At 44.8% G+C, this 13,457-nt stretch overlaps 1 protein-coding gene across 1 annotated transcript in view; it reads right to left on the reverse strand.

Moving 5' to 3' along the window:
• LOC126419422 (uncharacterized) overlaps positions 1-13,457 on the reverse strand; it is a 308,724-nt gene that overhangs the window by 226,658 nt on the left and 68,609 nt on the right. The gene's annotated exons all lie outside the window — the stretch shown is intronic.

The raw sequence follows: 13,457 nt of genomic DNA on the forward strand, positions 1-13,457 counted from the left end.
GATGAACCCAGTAGCTGTGACCAGTTGTCACTTGAGAAGGAACCCGACGATAATAGTGAAACTGGTTTAGCTGTAACTAGTGTTATGCCCGGTCTGGAGGCGCAGAATCGCTCAGACTACAGTAATTTGGGTCATGTTCTGCAAATTAAATGTAATGAAGTCGTGCGGTGTTTCGACTTGAAATTAATAGACCGACTGGAAAAGGCAGCGGAAAATGTAATTCAGGAAACCCCTACACACTTTGACCTAAATGTAATGAAGACAGATGTCGATCACTTTAGTTGGAGACAAATCCAAAAGGAACTATTGGATGAGTTTGAGGAACCACCTGTACAAACTAGAATAAGCCACCCTATAATAATAGTGAATATGTTGGGTATCAATGTACGTTGTCTCTTAGACAGTGGAAGTGAGGCGAGCGCGATATCTCAGTCCTACTTTGATGCATTACCTGGTAAAGACAAGCTTACAGTAATGAGGGTATCAGGACTAAGAATAATTGGTGCTACTGGCAAGGTGTCAAAAGCGGTAAAGCAAGAAGCTTTGCTGCCCTTTGATATTAATGGTAATTTAATTGATCATCCATGCTTAATTGTAAATAATCTCAGTATTGAGGTTTTAATTGGCATAGATTTCTTGTCGAAATATCAGAGTGTTGCTGACTTTGAAAGAAGCCAGTTAAAATTGGTCTTGCCGATAACCGGAGTAATTACGGTACCTTTTATTGATAAACATGTAGTAACTAATGATGAAACTTGGGAGCTGCCTATACGAGTTCTGAAAAATAGGAGATATTGGGACGAAGGTGTTAATCTTAGTAAAAGTAAGCTAAACACAGACGAGAAGGAGTTAAAGGCTAGGGCAAATATAAGGAAAAGAACATTAGAAAGAAAAAAGCGTCACGACGCAAAAGCTGTACCCATCAGTTTTGAAACCAAGGAAAAATCAAAGAAAATAATGCAAAAAAAAAAAAGAAATTCATGTTCGAATACCAAGGACCTTTCAGGATCATAGGAAAACCACATGCCAATGTATATAGGCTAGAGTACCCTAAGAGTAGAAAGCTATTAGGTCTCAGGAACGTGATCGACCTAAAGAAGTTCATAGGTAGTGAATGAATTATGTAGGGAGGAGGTTGTTCTGTAACCTCTACACAGTGTGGCAGCTGTGCAGTCCCAGCTGTGTGAGATCTTCATTCCTTTTCAGGTCTCAGTCATTCTTCATCTTTCCTATCCACCAAAATTTCGGCTCTTACTCTCAAATACTAAAATCTTCCGGTATGACTATCAAGCCACATTAAATTAATGAATTCTGTAGGGAGGAGGTTGTTCTGTAACCTCTACACAGTGTGGCAGCTGTGCAGTCCCAGCTGTGTGAGATCTTTCCCATTTCAGATTTCATATTCCACCCGCCGCCCCACAACTGCTTAATTAGGTTTCTAAAATCAACCCATGAGTTGTTAAAAATTACATTTGCTGACATGTTTCACGAGCAGCTCCTCATCAAGATCATCAGCGAATTCAAACATACAAACACAATGTACACATGACATTAAGAGTAAAAATACGAGGGTTGGAACTTTAATAGCAGCAACTATTAATTTACAGCCCATACAAAATTGATACGTGTTTCAAAGTTTTACTGACCTTCAGAGTAGTCACCAGCATTGTGTATAACCCGCTGCCAGCGATGTGGAAGTCGTAGGATACTCTTAGCACTGCCAGTTGTGTTGAAAATTCGAGCGGCGCAGTCTATTGCCGGACGAATTTGTAGCAGTTCTGCAGCGAATGCCGTGAAGTGTTTCCTTCAGTTTAGAAATCGAGTTTAACTCACGAGGGCCTAAGTCAGGGGAGTGCGGTAGGTGCTATAGCACTTAGCAGCCTCTTATTCAAACAAAACAGTAAACAACTTGCACTGTACGTGCTTGAGCATTGTCTTGCAAAATGATGGTAAAGTCCTGCAGAAAATGTCATCACTTCTGTCTCTAAGATGGTCGTAGGTTGTGTTCAAAAAATGAACAGTATAGAGACAGAAGTGATGACACTTTCTGCAGCACCTGACTATCATTTTGCAGGACAGTGCAAGCTGTTACTGATTTGTTTGACTGATGGGGCTGCCAAGTGCTGTACCACCTACTGCACTCCATTGACTTAAGCCCTCGTGTGTTCAATTCGATTTCTAATCTGAAGGAAACACTTCACGGCATTGGCTTCAGAACTGCTACAAATTCGTCGGGCAATAGACCGTGTCGCTCGAACTGTCAACAGAACTGGCAGTGCTAAGAATATCCTACGACTTCCACATCGGTCGCTTGGTTCAAAATGGTTCAGATCGCTCTGAGCACTATGGGACTTAACATCTGAGGTCATCAGTCCCCTAGAACGTAGAACTACTTAAACCCAACTAACCTAAGGACATCACACACATCCATTCCCGGGGCAGGATTCGAATCTGCGACTGTAGCAGTCGCGTGGTTCCGGACTAAAGCACCTAGAACCACTCGGCCACATCGGCCGGCATATTGCTGGCAGCGGATTATACACAATGCTGGTGACTTCTTTGAAAGTCAGTAAAACTTTAAAATACGTATCTATTCTGTACGAGCTGTAAATGAATAGTTGCCACTATTAAAGTTCCAACCGTCGTATGTAGAAGCATTTACAATCCATTTAAATATCATATAAATAGGTTAATATATAGTACTGTGTCATTATTGTGTTCGTGATGTTGGTGCTAACGTTTCAACGTATTTGTGGCGTTAGAAGTGTGCATACCGAAGGAGGTGCTGCAATCGTTAGCACACTGGAGTTGCGTTTAGAACGATGACGGTTCAGATGTTTGTCTGACCATCGAGATTTAGGTTTCCCGTGATTTCCCGGAATTGCTTCAGGAAAATGCTAGGATGGTTCTTTTACAAATGACATGGACGAGTAGCTTCCCTGCTCATCCCTATCCTGAAGTTGTGCTTCATCTTAAAATGGCTTCATTGTCGATGAGACGTTTAACCCTAAACCATCATTCTTTCCATAACAGTATACACTAAAAACAAGGGATTGAAGAACAGAAATGATGTTAGAAAAATGTAACAATAAGTGATCTGTTGCTTTTAGCGAGCTAATAAAGCCGTGGTACAAGACAAGCTCAGAGTTTACATGGGAGTTGTGGTATTCCTGCTCTCCTTTAGGTTGCAACTTAAGATGTGAGCAGCTACTTCGATCTGATGTGGCGCGCCTACCGCGGACCGCAGCTGGCCGAATGTCTGACTGCCGCACAGGTCAAACGGCCGCAGCTCCACAGCGAGTAGACCAAAGCAGGGTGGTGCCGGCGGCAGTGCCAAAAGTATCGCCGTGCGCCAGCCAAGACTACGTTCTGATTCCGCCAACCAGTGAAGCAGACGGTCAGAAGTGTGTAGTTCTCTGCACATCGAGGATCTGCGCTGGGCAGCAGAAGGCAGTGACACGGCCAGCCCAGAAGCGATTAACTTTACCGGAGCCGCCACTGCTGTGGCCGTCCAGTCCGCCGTCCACCATCACTCTTCAACCGTTGCGCCGCTGGGGACCAGACTATGGCACCTTGAGCACGTCTGGACTTTGTCATTGTTTCGTTGTTTGTAGCTGGGAACATTAACTTTTTCATTCCTCGTGCTCGACACAGACTTAGTGTACATGGCGAGTGTGCTCCATAGTGGCTAGTCGGAACTTTAATTTTTGTCCTACCAATTATATCGTCCAACAAAGACACGATTATTTGTTTTTCCCATTACTGATGTTTTGCAAAACATTTCCACAAAAAATGGTTCAAATGGCTCCGAGCACTATGCGACTTAACTTCTGAGGTCATCAGTCGCCTAGAACTTAGAACTAATTAAACCTAACTAACCTAAGGACATCACACACATCCATGCCCGAGGCAGGATTCGAACCTGCGACCGTAGCGGTCGCTCGGTTCCAGACTGTAGCGCCTAGAACCGCACGGCCACTCTGGCCGGCAGTGTCCACAAATAGCTCTTGTTGCCGCAGTACATTTTCTGAAGAAGTATTTGCACTGAAGAGCCAAAGAAACTGGTACATCTGCCTAATATCATGTAGGGCCCCCGCGAGCACGCAGAAGTGTCGCAACACGACGTGGCATGGACTCGACTAATGCGTGAAGTAGTGCTGTAGGGAACTGACACAATGAATGCTGCAGGGCTGCCCGTAAATCAGTAAGATTACGAGGGGCTGGAGATCTCTTCTAAAACAGCAACGTTGTGAGGCATCCCAGATATGCTCAATAATGTTCATGTCTGGTGACAGGCGGAAGTATTTAAACTCAGAAGAGTGTTTCTGGAACTACTCTGTAGCAATTCTGGACGTTTGGAGAGGCGTGTTGTCCTGCTGTAATTACCCAAGTCCGTCGGAATGAACAATGGACACGAATGGATGCAGGTCACCAGACAGGATGCTTACGTACGTGTCTCCTCTCAGAGTCGCATCTAGACGTATAAGGGGTCCCATATCACTCTAACTGCACACGTCCCACACCATTACAGAGCCTCCACCGCTATAGCAGTCCCCTGCTGACATGCAGGATCCATGGATTCATGAGGTTGTCTCCATACCCGTACACGTCCATCCGCTGGATACAGTTTGAATAGAGTCTCGTCCGATCACGCAACATGTTTCCAGTCACCAGCAGTCCAATGCCGGTGTTGACGGGCCCAGGCAAGATAGAAAGCTTTGTGTCGTGCAGTCATAAAGGGTACATGAGAGGGCGTTCGGCTCCGAAATATTGATGATATTTCGTTGAATGGTTCACACACTGACACTTGTCGATGGCCCAGCATTGAAATCTGCAGCAACTTGCGGAAGGGTTCCACTTCTGTCACGTTGAGCGATTCTCTTCAGTCGTCGTTGGCCCCGTTCTTGCAGGGTCTTTTTCCGAATTCCTGATATTCACGGTACACTCCTGAAATGTTCGTACGGGAAAATCCCTACTTCATCGCTACCTCAGAGATGCTGTGGCCCATCGCTCGTGCGCCGACTATAACACCACGTTCAAGCTAAAAAAAAATGGTTCAAATGGCTCTGAGCACTATGGGACTTAACATCTGTGGTCATCAGTCCCCTAGAACTTAGAACTACTTAAACCTAACTAACCTAAGGACATCACACACATCCATGCCCGAGGCAGGATTCGAACCTGCGACCGTAGCAGTCGCACGGTTCCGGACTGAGCGCCTAGAACCGCGAGACCACCGCGGCCTGCATTCAAGCTCATTTAAATCTATTTAACCTACTATTGTAGCAGCAGTAACCGATCTAACAACTGCGCCAGACACTTGTCTTATATAGGCATTGCCGACCGCAGCGCCGTATTCTGACTGTTAACATATCTCTGTATTTGAATACGCATGCCTATGCCAGTTTCTCTGGCGCTTCAGTACAATTTCTATGGGGTTTTTGTTGATTAGTTTTGGAAGACACTTCAAAAAGATTTTTTTGTATTGATGTTATTATTTAGCTAAGGGCTACTGGGTGCATTCAACGTAATTACATCAATAAATATTTTTTCAGTTTAGGTTCCATGGATGAATTATGTCGGATGTAACAGGAACAGTCGCTGAAACGTAGCAGTCAACATCCTCACAGTATGCTAGCTCTACGGAATCTAGTGCTAAATGACTGGCTTCAGCTGGATGTGGCGCACCTACCGAAACTTGTGGTCTTTCTTTCTCGCCGAACTAAGGACATTTTCAGTGCTAGAGACTGTGTTAGACTGTATCAACGCTGTGTGACACAGGGTTCTCTTATTTTCTATGTAGCGTGCTTACGACTGCGTGATAGGGCTCAGTTTATGAACCACTGGTAATAGGAAACCTCTTGTTAGGGTAATAAGCATTTCAGTTAGAAACACATCATTAGGCTGCAGGTACCGTTTCGCACTGATGACATCAGAGACTTCTGTGGCATTATCGGCATGCACTAAAAACGTGAATGATGTACTCAGTCCATAACCCTTCAGCAACTTTTCATAACACAAAAATGTTGATCAGAGTAGATGTCACAGCATGCAGATACTATTCAATGGCATCCTTGGAACATTCAGTAGAGATCCAGCTGGCGATTTTAGGTACAGGTAACCACATTGGTATAGGAGGGGCGTTCAATAAGTAGGGAAAAACATTTTTTTAGATCAGGTTGGTTCTCTTCAGGATTCCAATCAATACTCCGTATTATTTTCCACTTTTTTGGTTACAAAACCCCACTTGTCAACATAACCTCGGTGAGCCGTGGCGCGTCTGGCGCCAGTGTTCTCGCACTTAGAATGGCATCGCTGCCAGAGATTATAGGGTGACCATCTTTGCCTTCCAAGATTCAGGCCGGTGGTCGGATGGTTAAGGGAGAGAGAAAAGAGACAGCGGAGTGGAAATTCGCAGGGTCGGAGGTGGCTTGTTGACGTTTACCGTGAGGCCTGTGGTACGAACCCTGTACGCTATGGGCAAGGTCAGCGAGAGATACCGGCAGTGACTTGATGGGATCTCGGGTTTGGTATCGCGGTGGTGCACTGTTGTGTTTTGGGGCTTTCCTGCTGCGAGAGCATGTATAGGTTCTTGTTACTGGCCACTGAAGTTGAGATGTGTCTATGGCGTGACGGCGGAAATGTGTGATGCTCGCCGCTGTTACATGTGAAAACGCTTCGTCTGCCTTGTGTCTCTGCAGGAAATTATGTGAAGTAAATAGCTGATACCACGGCGACGTCTTGCTCTCACGCGTTGATGAATATGTCTCGGAATTACTGAATGGTGAAGATATCCCACGTGTAAAGCAAATCAAGCCATTTGCGCCATACTAAGGTACTGTTTTATTCTGCTTAAATCTGTGTCAGTTATATGTGCATTTATATGCCCTTCTTTAGTTGCAGAAGTTATAGAAGTGTGTAAACAAGGAGCTATGTGGAAAGGGATGTAAAGTTGAAACCTTTCCAATAAGTTAATACACTCGAACTCTGTATTACTAAAGGTGCCTTTCGATACCAGCACCTACCTTGGGTAATTAGTGTTATTTGGAGGTTGCCATGGTACTGTAAGTAATTATTATACACAAAATTGTTTGTTCTGATTATACTAAATTGGAGATGTAAGGCCGGTTGCGTGCCGCTGTAAATTACTATTGTCTTCTCTGTGTGGCAGCTTAGCATTGTCAGTGGCTACAATCATTATTCCTGTGATATTTCGAGTTTTGTATTCGCGGGTTTGCTTAAGCTGACACTGTTGAGTTGTAAGATCTACAAACAGGCAAGTCAAACTGAGTATTCTATCATCTCAAGACGATATTCTATTACGTGGTACCTTAGTTTGTTATAGGTTAGAAGTATTTAACGTGTTATTAATATTCTGCTGTTTGCTTCGTCTAAAGAGGAGCTAGTTCTGTGAAGTAGTCGTTTATATTTTATTAGTGTGTTACGTGTTGAGTCTTTTCATGTTAATTGTTTTTAAGAAGCTACAAATGACTCTGTGTATATTGCAAGTAGCTGAAACTGACGTGTTCACGGGGGTCGCGTTTTGACGGGGTTGATAGTGGCCCTTTTTACTACGGCTCATCCGGCTATCCTCCTTCAGTACATTTGTCTCGCTTATATCGTTACTACGTTTGTCGAGTGGAATTAGGCTTACTGTAATCACCTTATATGTTGAAGTTAAGTAACTCCCTTGCCAGGGCGCAAAACTTCGTGAATATAGTCGTACTCTCATCTGCAAAGATTGATAGTGTTATTCATTTGTTCCCGTCACATTTTGATTATTTATCTTGTTATATTTAATGCCAGTAAAATGTAAGTGTTAGCGAGGTCCGAATTGGGACGTTGTATTCTCCTCTTGTGGAAACAAATTTAAGTGATTTGATTCCTTTTTTTTTTTTTTTTTAGTAGCCTTTAGATGCGTACATTCTGCCTCCATGTTTGGTGTTTTTATGGCTTCCACGTTAATTAAAATTACAATAAAGGTAAATTTGGCAACGGAGGGTTTCGTGTATTTATTAGTTCCTAAGTGGATCCTAAGTTCAGGATCCCTACTAATTGGTAGCAGAATTTCGCGATTCGAAGGGGGGGGGGGGGCGGGAATAGCATTTTCTCGTGCCTTCTGTATACTGTATTTGTCTGGGTTTTTTTCTGAGTTGCATATTTCTTTTGGGTTTTAGGACAATTACAGCCATGTCTGTGCCGACGTGCTTTGATATCAGCCATCTTCGACGTGAACATCTGGTTTATGAGTTGCAAATACTCAGCTTACCTAGGGACGGAATCGTGACAGAACTGCCAGCCGTCTCCGTACAGCAACTACTATACCTCTTTCATGCTCGGCTGATATCTACGGCGACATCGGTGAGTTTTTATCACACATTTCTTCTTCCGTCAAAGACATCTGGACTTCGTGACACTAAAGGAGCTGAGGCGGGAATATTCCACGAGAAATTCCGCATTTTTTCACTCGAAACTATCAGACAAAAAAAAGTTTTGCATTAGTTGTTGAACGCCCCTTGTACGTAGAGACGCCAATAAACCATCGACATAATATGGGAGGGATGACGTCACACTGTGTAAACGTACAGGTCTAGAACGAGCTGATATTTGCCTTATGTGGGCGCACGTAACTAGGAAGCACGCCCTGTGTTGTTCCACTGCAAGGGATTTTTCCTGCGATTTCCGCATTTTATTTCACATGAGTTATGGGTAGTTTCGGTATAACACTGGAGAATGCTACAAAATGCAGTCGCTGAGAATTCTGCTGGCTGTGGTGGGTCACGAGTTTGCTTGCGTGCGCCACGTCAAGAACTTCAACGGTGAGTGACTCATTGGCGTTTCAGGCACAGGCGAGCGAGAGAGAGGACTCTCTCCCCACTACCCCTCGCCCCTCACAGGCATTTTCCTGAACTGCCTTCTGTAGATCCTACAGACAAAGCATCGTTTCGCTACCCGTGACAACCGCACCATTCCACTGTATTATTTTCAGAAACAGGTTACGTCACTTAATACAGGTAACTGCTGCGCCATATACACTACTGGTCATTAAAATTGCTACACCACGAAGATGACGTGCTACAGACGCGAAATTTAACCGACAGGAAGAAGCAGCTTTTCAGAGCACTCACGCAAGGTTGGCGCCGGTGGCGACACCTACAACGTGCTGACGTGAGGAAAGTTTCCAACCGATTTCTCACACACAAGCAGCAGTTGACCGGCGTTGCCTGGTGAAACGTTGTTGTGATGCCTCGTGTAAGGAGGAGAAATGCGTACCATCACGTTTCCGACTTTGATGAAGGTCGGATTGTAGCATATCGCGATTGCGGTTTATCGTATCGCGACATTGCTGCTCGCGTTGGTCGATATCCAATGACTGTTAGCAGAATATGGAACCGGTGCGTTCAGGAGGGTAATACGGAACGCCGTGCTGGATTCCAACGGCCTCCTATCACTAGAAGTCGAGATGACAGGCATCTTACCCGCATGGTTGTAAGGGATCGTGCAGCCACGTCTCGATCCCTGAGTCAACAGATGGGGACGTTTACAACACAATAACCATCTCCACGGACAGTTCGACGACGTTTGCAGGAGCGTGGACTATCAGCTCGGAGACCATGGCTGCGGTTACCTTTGACGCTGCATCACAGACAGGAGCGCCTGCGATGGTGTACTCAACGACGAACCTTGGTGCACGAATGGCAAAACGTCATTTTTTCGGATGAATCAAGGTTCTGTTTACAGCATCATGATGGTCGCATTCGTGTTTGGAGACATCGCGGTGAACGCACATTGGAAGCGTGTATTCGTCATCGCCGTACTGGCGTATCACCCGGCGTGATGGTATGGGGTGCCATTGGTTACACGTCTCGGTCACCTCTTGTTCGCATTGACGGCACTTGGAACAGCGGACGTTACATTTCAGATGTGTTACGACCCGTGGCTCTACCCTTCATTCGATCCCTGCGAAACCCTACATTTCAGCAGGATAATGCACGACCGCATGTAGCAGGTCCTGTACGGGCCTTTCTGGATACAGAAAATGTTCGACTGCTGCCCTGGCCAGCACATTCTCCAGATCTCTCACCAATTGAAAACGTCTGGTCAATGGTGGCCCAGCAACTGGCTCGTCCCAATACACTAGTCACTACTCTCGATGAACTGTGGTATCGTGTTGAAGCTGCATGGGCAGCTGTACCTGTACACGCCATCCAAGCTCTGTATGACGCAATGCCCAGGCGTATCAAGGCCGTTATTACGGCCAGAGGTGGTTGTTCTGGGCACTGATTTCTTAGGATCTGTGCACCCAAATTGGCGTGCAAAGAGTGTCAGTTGTAGTATGATGTATATTAGTTCTAGCATTATATATTTGTGCTGTGAATAGCCGTTTATTATCTGCATTTCTTCTTGGTGTAGCAATTTTAATGGCCAGTAGTGTAGTACTTCTTCACTGGTGCGTGCACTGCCGTTACAAAAACTTTTTGCTCTGAGGGTGACATAGATGAAACCGGTTAACAAAAAGCCAACATTAATATTGATATTACGAAAGGAACCCGATCTGTTACGTTCTGACGGCTAACCGTTGAAACGATTTGGATGAAATTTGATACGGAGGTAGTTTGAGCCCTGAGGAAGTGCGAGGTAAAAGGTACTTATTGATCTGAAGAATATAAACCGAATTTGGGTGAAATTCCTGTTCTTTAAAATACCTATTTAGCCCTTGACTTTTGAACTTGATCGTATTGGTGAAAATTCTTTTATTGGTTGATATGTTCTTCATAATATGATTCAAGGTAATGAATATAATATTTATACAATTCTCAACGTGTTTAATCCACATAGCATACAGCTACTTGAATACCAGTATACATACGTGCCCACTGCTGCCCACGCCCCTCTGCACTTAAGAGTGGGCATTAACACTGTGAGAGCTGGCGCATCGTGCGTTGGGACAGTCTGGGAGTGGACAGAGCGTGGCGCACCTCACGACCTATGCTTATGCAAACAGGCACACACGTGGGGGCAGCTGACATTATTGCACGTGCAATAACTTACTTACCATCACTCACGATGAAAAAACTGCTGATACGCAAGCACAGCTGTGGGTAGTAAAAAGGTGATTTGGGCTGCTGTCAAGATTGGAATGTACTAAAAATGTCTTATTATTATTGGTATGTCTACTAGTCTGGTTAGAAAAAGTCCACAGCTACACAACGGGCTTCAATTTCATCGGCAAACAATGAGCATTCTAAAAAAAAAAAAAAAAAAAAAAAAAAAAAAGCTTCAAATGTGTGTGAAATCTTATGGGACTTAACTGCTAAGGTCATCAGTCCCTAAGCTTACACACTACTTAACCTAAATTATCCTAAGGTCAAACACACACACCCATACCCGAGGGAGAACTCGAACCTCCGCCGGGACCAGCCGCTCAGTTCAGGACTGCAGCGTCTTAGACAACTCTGCTAATCACGCGCGGCGAGCATTCAAAAAATTTATGAAGTACACCTAAGGTCAGTAGACTGATAACTCTTCTCGTCAGAGAAGGAATCTCTGAATGAAACGGAAGTGCATTATTTTGAACCACATTGGAGCACTTTATCTCTCTCGAGTGGTTCAGAGAAGTCACAACTGGATGGTTCTCTTCACTGTGTGTAGATCATCCCACAAAAAAAAAGCCCTTGCACCGAGACAGTGCATATCTTCACTTCCTGAACAATGAGCTTTCAAAATGCATCAACTGGCCTTCAAAGTAATGTCCTAAATTTCCTGTTACCTGTCCACCTTCGCGGCTGAGAGGTCAGCGTATATGACTGCCATACAAAGCGCCTGACTTCCATTCCCGGTTCTGCGGGGGACTTTTTCTTTGTGGGAGAACTGGACCAAGTTTGTTTCATGATGCCAACTGAGGTGCTACTTGAATGTGAAGTAGCGGCTCCTAGGCCTCCAAAGCCGACAACGGCCGGAAAAACCATGTACTGAGCCCACACCCTCTCATACGTCCAAATATCGCCACTGACTGATGTAAGCTATCCCTTGATTTCCAGATTTACATTTTATTCCCTTAATTTCCAGATTTACATTTTATCTCGCGTCTGAAGATACCAATAGCATTCAATACACCCCGGCACCACTGAAGAACGCCTAGCAGGGAGTAAGAATTCAGTTACCACGCTGGCTGAAGTAGCCGCTGCACCCCTTGGCATTGCCGGTAGACGGCGGGGTGAGGCGCTGCGACTAGCTGTGAGACAGACAGTTACGGCAGCGCACGCTACTGAGGGAAACCACAGCGATTCTGGCGCGAAGCGAGCATTTTCTTAAATAAAAATTTACTAATGAAAGCAGTTTTTCCCCTGTAGACGTTAGGAGATGCCTTCTGGTCTTAAACACCTTCTTACAGCAATATTACGACCCAAGAAAGCATTCATTTCAACAAAGAGATGAATAGTGTTCAACATAACACAACTATACGGAGAGCTACGATGTGTCGCGATTGTAAGTACAAGATCCAGACTGCGTCCCGCAGTCGCCAGTCGCCGATGGGATGCCTTTCGATATGGTTCTGTCGTAGGAGCATGCTATCAAGAAATCGCTAGTTTCGAGTTAATAAGTAACATATTGTTTCGTTTATCATCAGATTACGGTGTTTTCGTAAGTAAACGCATCTTAAGAGCATCACCGAACATTATTTCAAGTAATATACCTCCCCCCTTTCGTTACACAGACATTACAGGATACAGAAATGCACTTTCCAGATAATCCGATGACGTTGAGTCGGTTTCTGCGAGGGACATCAACTACGAGAGCTTTGTGGTAAAACAGGTAGGATGTAATCCTACGTGATGACTCACTGAAGCCGGCCGTTGTGGCCTTGCGGTTATAGGCGCTACAGTCTGGAACCGCGGGACCGCTACGGTCGCAGGTTCGAATCCTGCCTCGGGCATGGATGTGTGTGATGTCCTTAGGTTAGTTAAGTTTAAGTAGTTCTAAGTTCTAGGGGACTGATGACCTCAGAAGTTGAGTCCCATAGTGCTCAGAGCCATTTGACTCACTGAAATAATCCAAGGACGGCTTGCCTTAATCTCTGTAAGCCTCGGATGGGAAAGCACGGCCAGTCTCACTGTTTCTCTCATGCCGACTTCTATGTACTCCCTAACTACGCTGAGAAACTTCTGGAGGTTTAGTGAAAAGGGGGCGGGGATCTTACACTGAGGAAGGTGCCTGGCCCGTCTTAGACCAAAGCTCCCTATTACCTAGTTTTTTCCTCACGATGCTCATTGCGGTTGCTAACCTTACAAAGCCTACAGGGAAGAAACTGCTTTCGAATGACAGATTTATCTGTGGAGTAAATAAACATTATGCAGTAACAGAAAATATCCATTCTGACGGAATAAGAGAAACAGAATCCGTGTATCAAACCCACTGAGGAAGGGCTGTTAGAGCTTAACGTTCCATCGATATCA

The sequence above is a fragment of the Schistocerca serialis genome, chromosome 9 (genome assembly GCF_023864345.2).
Source record: "Schistocerca serialis cubense isolate TAMUIC-IGC-003099 chromosome 9, iqSchSeri2.2, whole genome shotgun sequence".
Lineage (NCBI taxonomy): Eukaryota > Metazoa > Arthropoda > Insecta > Orthoptera > Acrididae > Schistocerca > Schistocerca serialis.